The 11,853-nt window shown below is 55.0% G+C and overlaps 1 long non-coding RNA gene across 3 annotated transcripts in view; it reads left to right on the forward strand.

Annotated features, from left to right (window-relative positions):
• Positions 1 to 9,492, forward strand: part of LOC143839353 (uncharacterized) — a 24,395-nt gene extending 14,903 nt beyond the window's left edge. Inside the window, exons 3-4 of one of the 3 annotated variants that reach the window (XR_013231693.1) lie at positions 2,003 to 2,170; positions 9,023 to 9,492. This is a non-coding gene — a long non-coding RNA (uncharacterized LOC143839353). Of the gene's footprint in view, positions 1 to 1,971; positions 2,171 to 9,020 lie in introns of all 3 variants that reach the window. The other 2 variants (XR_013231695.1, XR_013231694.1) reach the window with 2 other exon arrangements.
• Positions 9,493 to 11,853: the final 2,361 nt, after the last annotated feature.

Genomic DNA, 11,853 nt, shown 5'->3' on the forward strand with positions numbered 1-11,853 from the left:
TCTCAGGGGAAGGCCTCGGCCTCTCTGCCCTGTGGCTGGCCCTGCAGAGGAACTGGCTGGCCCCTGGGGGAGACGGGAGTCTGGACTGGAGGGACCCTCCCTGGTCTGGCCCAGCAGGGCTCTTCTGAGGGTCTTCTCAGGGGAAGGCCTCGGCCTCTCTGCCCTGTGGCTGGCCCTGCAGAGGAACTGGCTGGCCCCTGGGTGAGACGGGAGGCTGGACTGGAGGGACCCTCCCTGCCCTGACCCAGCAGGGCTCTTCTGAGGGTCTTCTCAGGGGAAGGCCTCGGCCTCTCTGCCCTGTGGCTGGCCCTGCAGAGGAACTGGCTGGCCCCTGGGGGAGACGGGAGGCTGGACTGGAGGGACCCTCCCTGGCCTGACCCAGCAGGGCTCTTCTGAGGGTCTTCTCAGGGGAAGGCCTCGGCCTCCCTGCCCTGTGGCTGGCCCTGCAGAGGAACTGGCTGGCCCCTGGGTGAGACGGGAGGCTGGACTGGAGGGACCCTCCCTGGTCTGACCCAGCAGGGCTCTTCTGAGGGTCTTCTCAGGGGAAGGTCTCGGCCTCTCTGCCCTGTGGCTGGCCCTGCAGAGGAACTGGCTGGCCCCTGGGTGAGATTGGAGGCTGGACTGGAGGGATCCTCCCTGGCCTGACCCAGCAGGGCTCTTCTGAGGGTCTTCTCAGGGGAAGGTCTCGGCCTCTCTGCCCTGTGGCTGGCCCTGCAGAGGAACTGGCTGGCCCCTGGGTGAGACGGGAGGCTGGACTGGAGGGACCCTCCCTGGCCTGACCCAGCAGGGCTCTTCTGAGGGTCTTCTCAGGGGAAGGTCTCGGCCTCTCTGCCCTGTGGCTGGCCCTGCAGAGGAACTGGCTGGCCCCTGGGTGAGATTGGAGGCTGGACTGGAGGGACCCTCCCTGGCCTGACCCAGCAGGGCTCTTCTGAGGGTCTTCTCAGGGGAAGGTCTCGGCCTCTCTGCCCTGTGGCTGGCCCTGCAGAGGAACTGGCTGGCCCCTGGGTGAGACGGGAGGCTGGACTGGAGGGACCCTCCCTGGTCTGACCCAGCAGGGCTCTTCTGAGGGTCTTCTCAGGGGAAGGTCTCGGCCTCTCTGCCCTGTGGCTGGCCCTGCAGAGGAACTGGCTGGCCCCTGGGTGAGATTGGAGGCTGGACTGGAGGGACCCTCCCTGGCCTGACCCAGCAGGGCTCTTCTGAGGGTCTTCTCAGGGGAAGGTCTCGGCCTCTCTGCCCTGTGGCTGGCCCTGCAGAGGAACTGGCTGGCCCCTGGGTGAGACGGGAGGCTGGACTGGAGGGACCCTCCCTGGCCTGACCCAGCAGGGCTCTTCTGAGGGTCTTCTCAGGGGAAGGTCTCGGCCTCCCTGCCCTGTAGCTGGCCCTGCAGAGTAACTGGCTGGCCCCTGGGTGAGACGGGAGGCTGGACTGGAGGGACCCTCCCTGGCCTGACCCAGCAGGGCTCTTCTGAGGGTCTTCTCAGGGGAAGGTCTCAGCCTCCCTGCCCTGTGGCTGGCCCTGCACAGGAACTGGCTGGCCCCTGGGTGAGATTGGAGGCTGGACTGGAGGGACCCTCCCTGGCCTGACCCAGCAGGGCCCTTCTGAGGGTCTTCTCAGGGGAAGGCCTCGGCCTCTCTGCCTTGTGGCTGGCCCTGCAGAGGAACTGGCTGGGCCCTGGGAGAGACGGGAGGCTGGACTGGAGGGACCCTCCCTGGCCTGACCCAGCAGGGCTCTTCTGGGGGTCTTATGAAGGCTTCGGCCTCTCCGCTGTTTGGGGGCCTCCAGAGAGATTGGCTGGCCACTGCTTAAGGTTGGATCCAGCCCGGATTTTCTTAATTTAATTTAATTTATTTTCCCATTAATATCCCTCCACTCCCACGTAGTGGCCCGTGGCGGGTCAAAATCACCTTACAACCCCTCTGTAAAAATATAAAACCATAACCCCATTCAAACCTAATTGTGCCTGCTGGCCAGTGACCCAAAGGCCTTCCGCCCACACTCCAAGATAGCGACCGAGACCTGGACGATGGCGACGAGCCCGCGCTGACGAAGAGGGCGAAGACTGGCCGGCGCCCACGCTCCGCGATGGCTCCCGAGACGACGACGCCACCAAGCCGCACCAGCAAGCCATGGCCGAGCCGCCGAGCGCACCGCAACATGGCTGCTCCGTCAGGTACGCCTCGCCCTGCCCTGTACGCTGTCCTCCCTTCCTAAACCTCCCCTCCCCTCTTCCTCCCTCTGCCCCCGGGACCCCTCGCTTACTCCGGCCTGCTCCTCCAGGCCCACTTCCAGGGACCCCTGCCAGCACCCCATGGGAAGCCGCACCGCCTGCTGGCACCCATTGTATTCCCACTACAATGGGCCTTATTCCTAGTTCTGTTAATAAAGCTGGACATGGAGGACTGTGGTTGTGATGAATTCAGATCTCTAAATTTAACCTTCTGGTCGTAGTAAGACACTCCGCCCAGTAGGTGGCAACCATCACCTACTATAGCTCACTCAATCCTTTAGAAACTGGTCAGGAGGAGGAGTTCTGGCCCTGCTGGGGACCTCCTGGTGGCCCCTGGGTTTGGGCCACTGTGTGACCCAGAGAGTTGGACTGGATGGGCCATTGGCCTGATCCAGCAGGGCTTCTCTTATAGAACTATAGAGTTGGAAGGGGCCAATTCAGGCCATCTAGTCCAACCCCCCCGCTCAACGCAGGATCAGCCCAAAGCACCCTAAAGCATCCAAGAAAAGTGTGTATCCAGCCTTTGCTTGAAGACGGCCAGTGAGGGGGAGCTCACCACCTCCTTAGGCAGCCTATTCCACTGCTGAACTAGAATCCTAGAGTTGGAAGGGGCCATACAGGCCATCTAGTCCAACCCCCTGGTCAACGCAGGATCAGCCCTAAGCATCCTAAAGCATCCAGGAAAAGTGTGTATCCAACCTTTGCTTGAAGACTGCCAGTGAGGGGGAGCTCACCACCTCCTTAAGCAGCCTATTCCACTGCTGAACTACTCTGACTGTGAAAATCTTTTTCCTGATATCTAGCCTATATCGTTGTACTTGTAGTTTAAACCCATTACTGCGTGTCCTCTCCTCTGCAGCCAACGGAAACAGCATCCTGCCCTCCTCCAAGTGACAACCTTTCAGATACTTAAAGAGGGCTATCATGTCCCCTCTCAGCCTCCTTTTCTCCAGGCTGAATGGATCTCTTACATTCTCTTTCAGGAGCCCATTATAAGGCTGGGTTTGACAACCTCCATGTGGGTCCTGGAGAACTCCTGGAATTACACCCAGTCTCTGTTGTAAGAGTTTACTGATGCAAAGAGAGGCAAAGCACCAGGCTGCTTAAAGAATAGAATTGTTTAATTGAGAAGAGAAACAACTTTGTAAAGGGAGATGAGAGGGGGGGGGGGAAGTGGGGTCGAAATAGCAGGAAATCTCCAACGGAGCCAGTCAGGATACAGGAGAGGGGAGTATTTGAAAAAATACCAAGACATTCCTAATATGAATATGTTTAACTGCACATCTCCGAAGTCCTCTGAGGGGTATCCTTCCTACGCTGCAGAATCAGGCACAGGACAGATTCGGCTGATTTCAACAACCGCCAGGCAACCCGAGATCAGCTTCCCTGGACAAAATGGCAGACGTGGAGGGTGGACCTTAACTCCTGCTGTGGCCCCTCCCCTAATCCCGCCCTTTCCAGACCCCACTCCAGTTGCCAACACTGGCCTGGGAAATTCCTGGAGAATTTGGAAGTGAACTTTGGGGAAGACAGTGTTAGGGTAGAGGAGAAGGTAGAATGTCACCAGGACCACCCTCTGAGGGCCAGCGTGGTGTTCTGGTCGAAGATCAGTAGACTGTAACCTGGAAAAGTGGGTTTGATTCCACGTTCCTCCTCCACATGCAGCCTCCTGGGTGAGCTTTGGCTAGTCACAGTTCTCATAGAGCTGTTCTCACAGGGCAGTTCTCTCAGAGCTCTCTCTCTCGGCACTGCTGCTACCATATGGTGCTTGTTGTGGGGAGAGTAAGGGAAGGCAATCTTCGGGTCAAACCTGGAGATCAGCAACCCAACTGACAACAAAAGGGAGAGAAGGGAGAGGCATTTGTAAGCTGCTTTGGGATCCCTCCGGGTAGTGAATTGGAGGGTACAAAAACCCAGTTCTCCTTCTCCTTCCCCTTCCGCTTCCCCTTCCCCTTCTCTTCTCCTTCTCCGTTTCCTTCTCCTTCTCCTTTTCCTTCTGCTTCTCCTTCTCCATTTCCTTTTCCTTCTTCTCTTCCTTCTCCTTCTCCTTCTGCTTCTCCTTCTCCTTCTCCTCTGTAACCCGGAGATGAGTTCTGGGGGATACCCAGGTCCTGCCTGGAGGCTGGCATCCGTTCCTACAAGCTTATCTGTCCCCCTCCCCCTCTGTGCCCCCCCCCCCCACAAATCCCTCCGGCCGCCAGCATCCTGGTCCTATAAAAGGAGCGGATTACGCTTCGGCCACCGCAGAGTTTGACCCCGTGAGCGGTTGGTCGGCTTTGGCCGAGGCAACCCCCCCTCAGCTGACCTCGCTCTGCACACTCATTAAAGGAATTATTTCCCTGCTGACATTGTAAGGGGGGGGGGAGAAAGCGAGGTTGGGAGGCTGCAGAGACCACCTGACGTCCTTTTACGTAACCGGGGATGGAAAACGCTTTCTCGCAAAGCCAGAGAAAGGGATATTCTCTTCTTCCTCTATCCTGTTTACCTGCTGGATTTATTCCCCTATGCTGATGCGAGCAGAGAATCCCACTGGGGTTTCTCGATTCCTTTCTCTCCCTCTTTGCTTGGGGATCTCAGTCAGCCCCAGAATGGAAACGCCTTCAAATGCTGCTGCCTGCCAGGGCTCCCTGGCTTCTCCATGACACAAGCCGGCTTCTGGGTCCCTGCTGGGAGAGGGGAGGCCTGCCCCGCAAATTGCTTTGCATGTTCTTGAACGTCAGAGCGGTTCCTTAGTGGAACAGGCTTCCTCAGGAGGTGGTGGGTTCTCCCTCTTTGGAGATTTTTAAGCAGAGGCTGGAGAGCCATCTGATAGAGAGGCTGACTCTGGGAAGGCTCAAGGGGGTGGCAGGTGACAGTGGGTGAGCGAGAGGGTTGTGAGTGTCCTGCATAGTGCAGGGGGTTGGACTAGATGACCCAGGAGGTACCTTCCCACTCTAGGATTCTATGTTTACTGATGTCCCTCCCTCCGTTGATATCTCAACTTTCTCCCCAACCGGGACCCAAAGTGACGTCCATCACCTCTGTTTTATCTTCACGACAATCCTGCAAGGTGGGATAGGCTGAGAGTGTTTGACTGGCCCAAGGTCACCCAGAGTGCTTCCAGGGCAGAGCGGGGAATGAGCTGGGGTCATCCAGATCCTAGTTTGTCTCCCCTGCCTGAGATCCTGGAGAGCCCAGGTGTGGAGCTGGTGGATCAGTGGAGAAAGTCTCAGGTTCAACCCCTGGCTTTCCAACAAGTAAAGAAGAACTGTTTTTTTCGGATCCCACCTTTTACTATCAGAAGGAGTCTCAAAACAGCTTATAATCTACCCTTCCTCTGAGAGAGCTCTGGGAGAACTGTGACTGGCCATGGTCATGCAGCAGTCCTCATGTGTCTGCAAGCAGCTGACAGTCATCTTTTCCATTCTCTCCAAGAGGCACCCATATTTTTAGTACCAGAAGGTGTCAAAGAGGCTTCCATTCGCCTTCCCTTCCTCTCCCCTCAACAGATACCCTGTGAGGTAGGTGAGGTTGAGGTTGAGAGAGGCTTGACAGAAATGCTCGGTCATAGCACCTCTATCAGGACTGTGACTAGTCCAAGGTCACCCAGCAGTCCCCATTTGTCTAAAAGTGGCCGACAATCATCTTCTTTTCCTCTCCCCACAACAGGTTTTACTACCAGAAGGAATCTCAAAGCAGCTTACAATCACCTTTTCATCCTCTCCCCACAACAAACATCTTATAAGGTGGGGGGGAAGGGGCTGAGAGAGCTCGGAGAGAACTGGGACTGGCCCAAGGTCACCAAGCTGGCTGCATGTGGAGGAACTGAATACAGTTCTCCAGATTGGAGGAGGGTGTTGGATACCACCCTGGGCAGATTTTCTTGTCAGATAGGGGCCTTTTACCCACTTTCTGCTGACTGCTAGGTACCTTTGCCAGCTCTGGGTTGGGAAACACCTGAAGATTTTGGAAATGGAGTCTGAGGAGGGGAGGGACCTCAGAGTGGCCACTGGAAGTGAAGAACTCTCTCTTGCTTGGACATCTCTTATAATAGCAGCCATCTTCTCCAGGGGAGCCAACCTTGGTCATCTGAAGCTCCATCCTAAGAGCAGGGGGGGCTCCAGGGGCCACTGGGAGATTGGCAAGCTGTGCCCCCCCCCCCACAGTCCATGCTGCCACTGGAGCATCCGTTCCAAGCCACAGCACAGGGACACCTTGGCTGACAGATTGTCTGCTCTGTGGCTGACGTCCAGGACGAGAGGTGGACGTCCAGGGCAGGCGCCGTGCATCTCGGATGGATGGGCAGGCTCCCGGGAGACCAGATGTTCCTGGCTTCTGTTCTCCAGGTCCCACCTAGTAGCTCTTCTTCTGGGGCTTTGTCCACTCTGCTGTACTCCCCCCCCTTTTTTTGTCGAGATGGTTCAGTTAAGGGAGTGGAGAATAAAAACAGGACCTAATAGGCAGCCAATTTCTCTGCCTGGAGTGCGGACGGAGCTTTCTGGCATTTTCACTTTCCCAAGCTGGGAGTTGCTAGTTTCTCCTCGGGTTCCCAGGGCAAACATTTGGCCTGCCTTTTCGGAGGTGGGCAGTCCTTGGTGCCCCTCTGCTGGGCTCAGGGGTCATAGCTAAAAAAGCCCACCTTCGGAAGCAGCCATTTCGAGCATGGTGTGTGTCGTGGTTAAGAGGGGTGGCTTCTAATTGGCGAGCCGGGTTTGAGTCCCCGTTCCTCCACACGCAGCCAGCTAAGTGACCTTGAGCTAGTCACAGTCCTGATAGAGCTGTTCTCATATAAAAGATGGAGCAGAGTTGTTTTCTGTTGCTCCAGAGAGTCGGACCAGAACCAATGGGTTGGAATAAATTCAAAAGAAATTTTTGTTAAACCTCCGGAAGAAGTTCCTGACAGTCAGAGCGGTTCCTCAGTGGAACAGGCTTCCTCGGGAGGTGGTGGGTTCTTCATCTTTGGAGATTTCTAAACAGAGACTGGATAGTTATCCGACGAAAATGCTGATTTTGTGAACTTGGGCAGATTGTGATGGGCAGGAGGGGATGTGCCAGTGTATCTCTCTTGTGGCCCTTCCTTGCACACCCACTGTGGGATGGTAGGTGAATTTCTTCCAGGCCCGGCTGAAAATCTGGAGATTTTTGGTGGAATTCCACTTGGGAACTGGGGTCCCTGTGGGTGGGCAGGTAGTTTTGAGTTCTTGCATAGTGCAGGGGGTTGGACTAGTTGACCCTGGAGGTCCCTTCCAATTCTAGGATTCTGTGAGAAGATCTAGCTTTTTCTACCCTGCTTTTCTCTCCCCGAAGGAGTCTCAAAGCGGCTTCCAATCGCCTTCCCTTTCCTCTCCCCACAACAGACACCCTGTGAGGTGGGGGGTGAGGCTGAGAGAGCTCAGTGATTCCCCATGTTCATTCTTCTGTGGGCCAAGCAGGACTTCCTTTGTTCTCAGCCTCTTCAAAGCAGGTTGCGAAGAATGCGTCCTTAAACCGATCTGAGGATGGCCCTGTGACCCGTGAAGCAGGGGAGGGGAGAAGGGGGGGGGGACTGTTCCCCGGATGATGGGATCCGGAGTGTGGCGAGGACGCTGTTTGGGACATGAGGTAATGTTCCCACGTGGGGCTTTCCGCCACTGCTGATGCCGGCCAATTGTGGGATTCTTGCAGCCGCGGCTCACCGCAAGAGGCCAAGCCCTTGTCGGGAGGAAGTAAACATTGTGTTACGGCATGCAGAGCAGGGATGCCCGTGAGTCAGAGGCAGCATTCAAGGGCCGATTCAGATTGAGAAAGGCCCTGGATCCCGAAGCGAAGCTGCCGCCTGCAGAGTCAGATCCTGGAGTTCGTATTGCCTGCTCGGACGGCAGAAGCTCTCCAGGGGCTAAGAAAGAAGCCCTTGACATCTGCTGACATCCGGGAATGTTCAGCCTGGAGAAGAGGGGACAGGATGGCTCTCTGGAAGGATCGGGAAGGTGGTCACTCGGAGGAGGGCAGGGGAAGGTTCCTGTGGGCAGCAGAGGAGAGGACCTGCAGGAATGGCTTTAAACTACGTGGTGGTTTTAAACACCTCACTGGAGGTCTTCAAGCAGCGGCTGGACTGATCTTTCTCCTGGATGCTTGAGGCTGATCCTGCACTGAGCAGGGGGTGGGACTAGATGGCCTCCATGGCCCCTTCCCACTCTAGGATTCTATGATTCTGTCTCCTGCTTCCTGATTCTTTCCTCTGGCCATGCCAAGGTCTCAACACGGAACCTTTTGCATGTTGAGCAGGTTTTCTTCTGGTGTGTCACAGTCTCTTTCCACAGCTCTCCAGGGTCTCGGGCCGAGGTCTTCCACATTATCTCCTGCCTGACTCTTTTAACGGGATGCCAGGGATTGAACCTGGGACCTTCTGCATGCCAAGTAGAAGCTCTTCCATTGAGCCACAGCACCTCTCCATGGCCCTCCAGGGTCTCAGGGTCTTTGATATATCCTCCTGGCTGCTCCTTTTAACTGGAGATGCCAGCGATTGAACCTGAGAATCTCTGCATGCCAAGCCGATGCTCTGCCACTAAGCCGTGACCCTCCAGAAAAAAAAATATTTAAAGATGGAGAACCCACCACCTCCCGAAGTTAGAAGGGGCTTTCGTGGTAGAGTCCTCCGTGTGCATGCACACTTTGTCAGCTGCAGGGAAACGGAATTAAATTTCACACCAGAGGCACCTTTAAGACCAACAAAATTTATTCCAGGCTTTGTGTGCCCTGAATCAAACTTTGTTAGGCTTAAAGATGTCGCTGGACTCAACGTTTCTTCGCCTTTCCCTATTTTGCTCCTCCCCAGAGGCGACCGCCTTGCTCCGTACTGCAAAGATCTCCTGGAACTGCCGTCTGCGGCACCCTGGGTGGAATTGGAGGCGCTAGCTAAGCTCATCTAATTAAATATTTACCGGAGGCATCCTGGAAGGGGTCATCAACGCCGAGATGTCTAATCCGGCCGGCTTCCCTCGTACGGCGCGGAAACTGGTGAAAAGACACGAGGTTCTGCTTAGCAACTTTCCGCAGACTCAGGGGCAGCACCCGGGAGCTGCTGCAGGGCCTCCCCGTTGGAAATTGCAGAGTCTGACGAATGTAATCAGATGGCGGATCTGAATTCGGCCTCACCTTTCATTCCAGGGCGAAATTATACCTCTCTGGGTTCAGAAATGTTTCTCACAAGCTGTCTTGTTTATGCGAAGAAGGAGACCCAAATCCGTTCTCCAGATTGCTGAGTGAGGTGCATTATTGGAGGGGGTGGGAGTGGAATGGCGGCTCTCTTTGCGCATGGGTGAGAGATTCCAGGTTGTTGATATCCCGGCACCTCAAAAACCATCGGTCACGTACAGGTCGCTGAGTATTCGCAGGGGATTCGGCACATCTCTGCACATCAGAGACGAGAATTTCCGGCCCCTTGGCGCTGCAGGGGTCCTGGTGCTCCGGAACCTTCTGCAAGGGGGGGTTTTGGTTGGGTTGCCAACTCTGGGATGGGAAATTCCTGGAGATTTGGGGTTCGGGTCTAGGGAGGGCCACTTTTGGGGCAGAGAGGGACCTAAGGAGGGTTTAATGCCCTCAACGTGAGTCAGCAGTGTGACGCTGGCTAAAAAGTGATTGGAAGCCGCTTTGAGACTCCTTCGGGTAGAGAAAAGCGGCATCTAAGAACCAACTCTTCTTCTTCTTCAATAATCTCAGGGCTCTCTCAACCTCCCCTCCCTCACAGGGTGTCTGTTGTGGGGAGAGGAAAGGGAAGGTGACTGGAAGCTGCTTTGAGACTCCTTTGGGTAAGAAAAGCAGCATCTAAGAACCAACTCTTCTTCTTCTTCTTCTTCTTCAGTAATCTCAGGGCTCTCTCAGCCTCCCCCCCTCTCAGGGTGTCTGTTGTGGGGAGAGGAAAGGGAAGGCAAATGGAAGCCACTCTCAGACTCCTTCGGAGAGAAAAAAGCGGCATCTTCTTCACACAACCCCCATTTGTTATCATAGCCGTGATTCAGGCTCTTGGTTTATCAAGGTCAGTATTGTCTACTCAGACTGGCAGCAGCTCTGCAGGGTCTCAGGTCAAGGTCTTCCCCATCCCCTCCTGCCTGGTCCTTTCAACTGGAGATGCCGGGGATTGAACCTGGAACCTTCTGCATGCCAAGCAGAGGCTCTACCACTGAGCCACAGCCCTCCCTCTCCCAAGCGTGGCTGTATTCTTTCCACCCATCATTTTAGATGTGTCTAAGTGGGCAGCCATGTTGATCTGAAGCGACAGAACACAGGTTGAGCCCGGTGGCGACCTTTAAGTCCCATAAAGTTTCGTTCTGGGTATAAACTTCTGTGTGCATTGGCATTTGAAGGAAGAAGAAGAAGAGTTCGTTCTTATATGCCGCTTTTCCCTACCTGAAGGAGGCTCAAAGTGGCTTCCAGTCGCCTTCCCATTCCTGTGTGCGTGCGCCTCGAAGCTTATACCCAGCATGAAACTATGCTGGTCTTAAAAGTTGCCACGGGACTCAAATTTTACACTGTAGATTTGGTTACCCTTACAAGAAACTGCAGCTGCTGGAAAAGCACAGGGGTCATGGCAAAGAATGCAGATCTAGGAATGCCACTTCCCAGGTGGGAGCTGGGGATCCCCTGGCTCTAAAGCACATCTCCAAGCAACGGGGATCCGTTCCCCTGGAGAAAATGGCTCCATTGGAGGAGGGGCTCTGTGAAATCCGTGAGTTCGAAGGAAGCCAGGGTCATTGGGAGTGCAACCAGCTTATTAGGATCTCCTCATGGTGTTACAAGAGGCAAAACTGAACTGAGACCCCCCCTCCCCTGAGAAAACCCAACTTATATACAAGCACGAACACGGGATATATTGGTTGGTTTCATTTTAAACTGACTGGATCCTGCAGACGAGATCTAGTGGTGCATTGGTCCTCGGAAGAACCACAAACACAACAAATACGGTGGCCTTGGACCCCAAGTTCAGGGATACCAGCCTTCGGGTGGGGCCTGGGAATCCCCTAGATTTACAGCTCACCTCTGGGCAAGAAAGATCAGTTCCCCTGGGAAAAACGGCTTCCGTGGAGGGCAAAGTCCATCCTAGCATCACACTCCACCGAGGCTGCTCCCGGCCCTAAATCCGACCCACTGACAGCTCCACGCCCAAAGTCTCCAGGTATTTCTGAACCCAGAGCTGGGAAACCTAAAACAGTCCTTTATACCTATGTTTATGTCTCTGTGTGTTTGTCTTTTGGTCCAGCCTTCTCTGGAGCCACAGAAATTCAAAGACAGCTTGGGGAGAAGGGTGCCTGCTTTCTCCTTTGTTTTAAGTGTGCCACTTCAGTCAAGCATTCTGTGTCATCAATTGCCGCCCCCCCCCCTGCACAATATGGCACATACTATTAGTTTTTTTAAAGCCTCAGTTGTCACATTAGGAAGATCCTACATAGTAACACAAAGACAGCTTTTTTTTTTGTACTTGGAGAAAGCCCTGCGAGGCTGATGGATCAGATTCACAGTGTTGGTTGCGCCCCTGCACGAACCTGACCACGGCTCCCTTTCCCTTCATGAAACTGACCCAGAATGTTCTGTTGAGCCTTCAGTCTTGCTGGAGGGGGAGACGGGGAGGCAGCATGTCTGTGCTGTGCTTGTGCCACTTTGGAACTGCATTG

Source organism: Paroedura picta, chromosome 6, assembly GCF_049243985.1.
Source record: "Paroedura picta isolate Pp20150507F chromosome 6, Ppicta_v3.0, whole genome shotgun sequence".
NCBI classification, from domain to species: Eukaryota; Metazoa; Chordata; class Lepidosauria; order Squamata; family Gekkonidae; genus Paroedura; species Paroedura picta.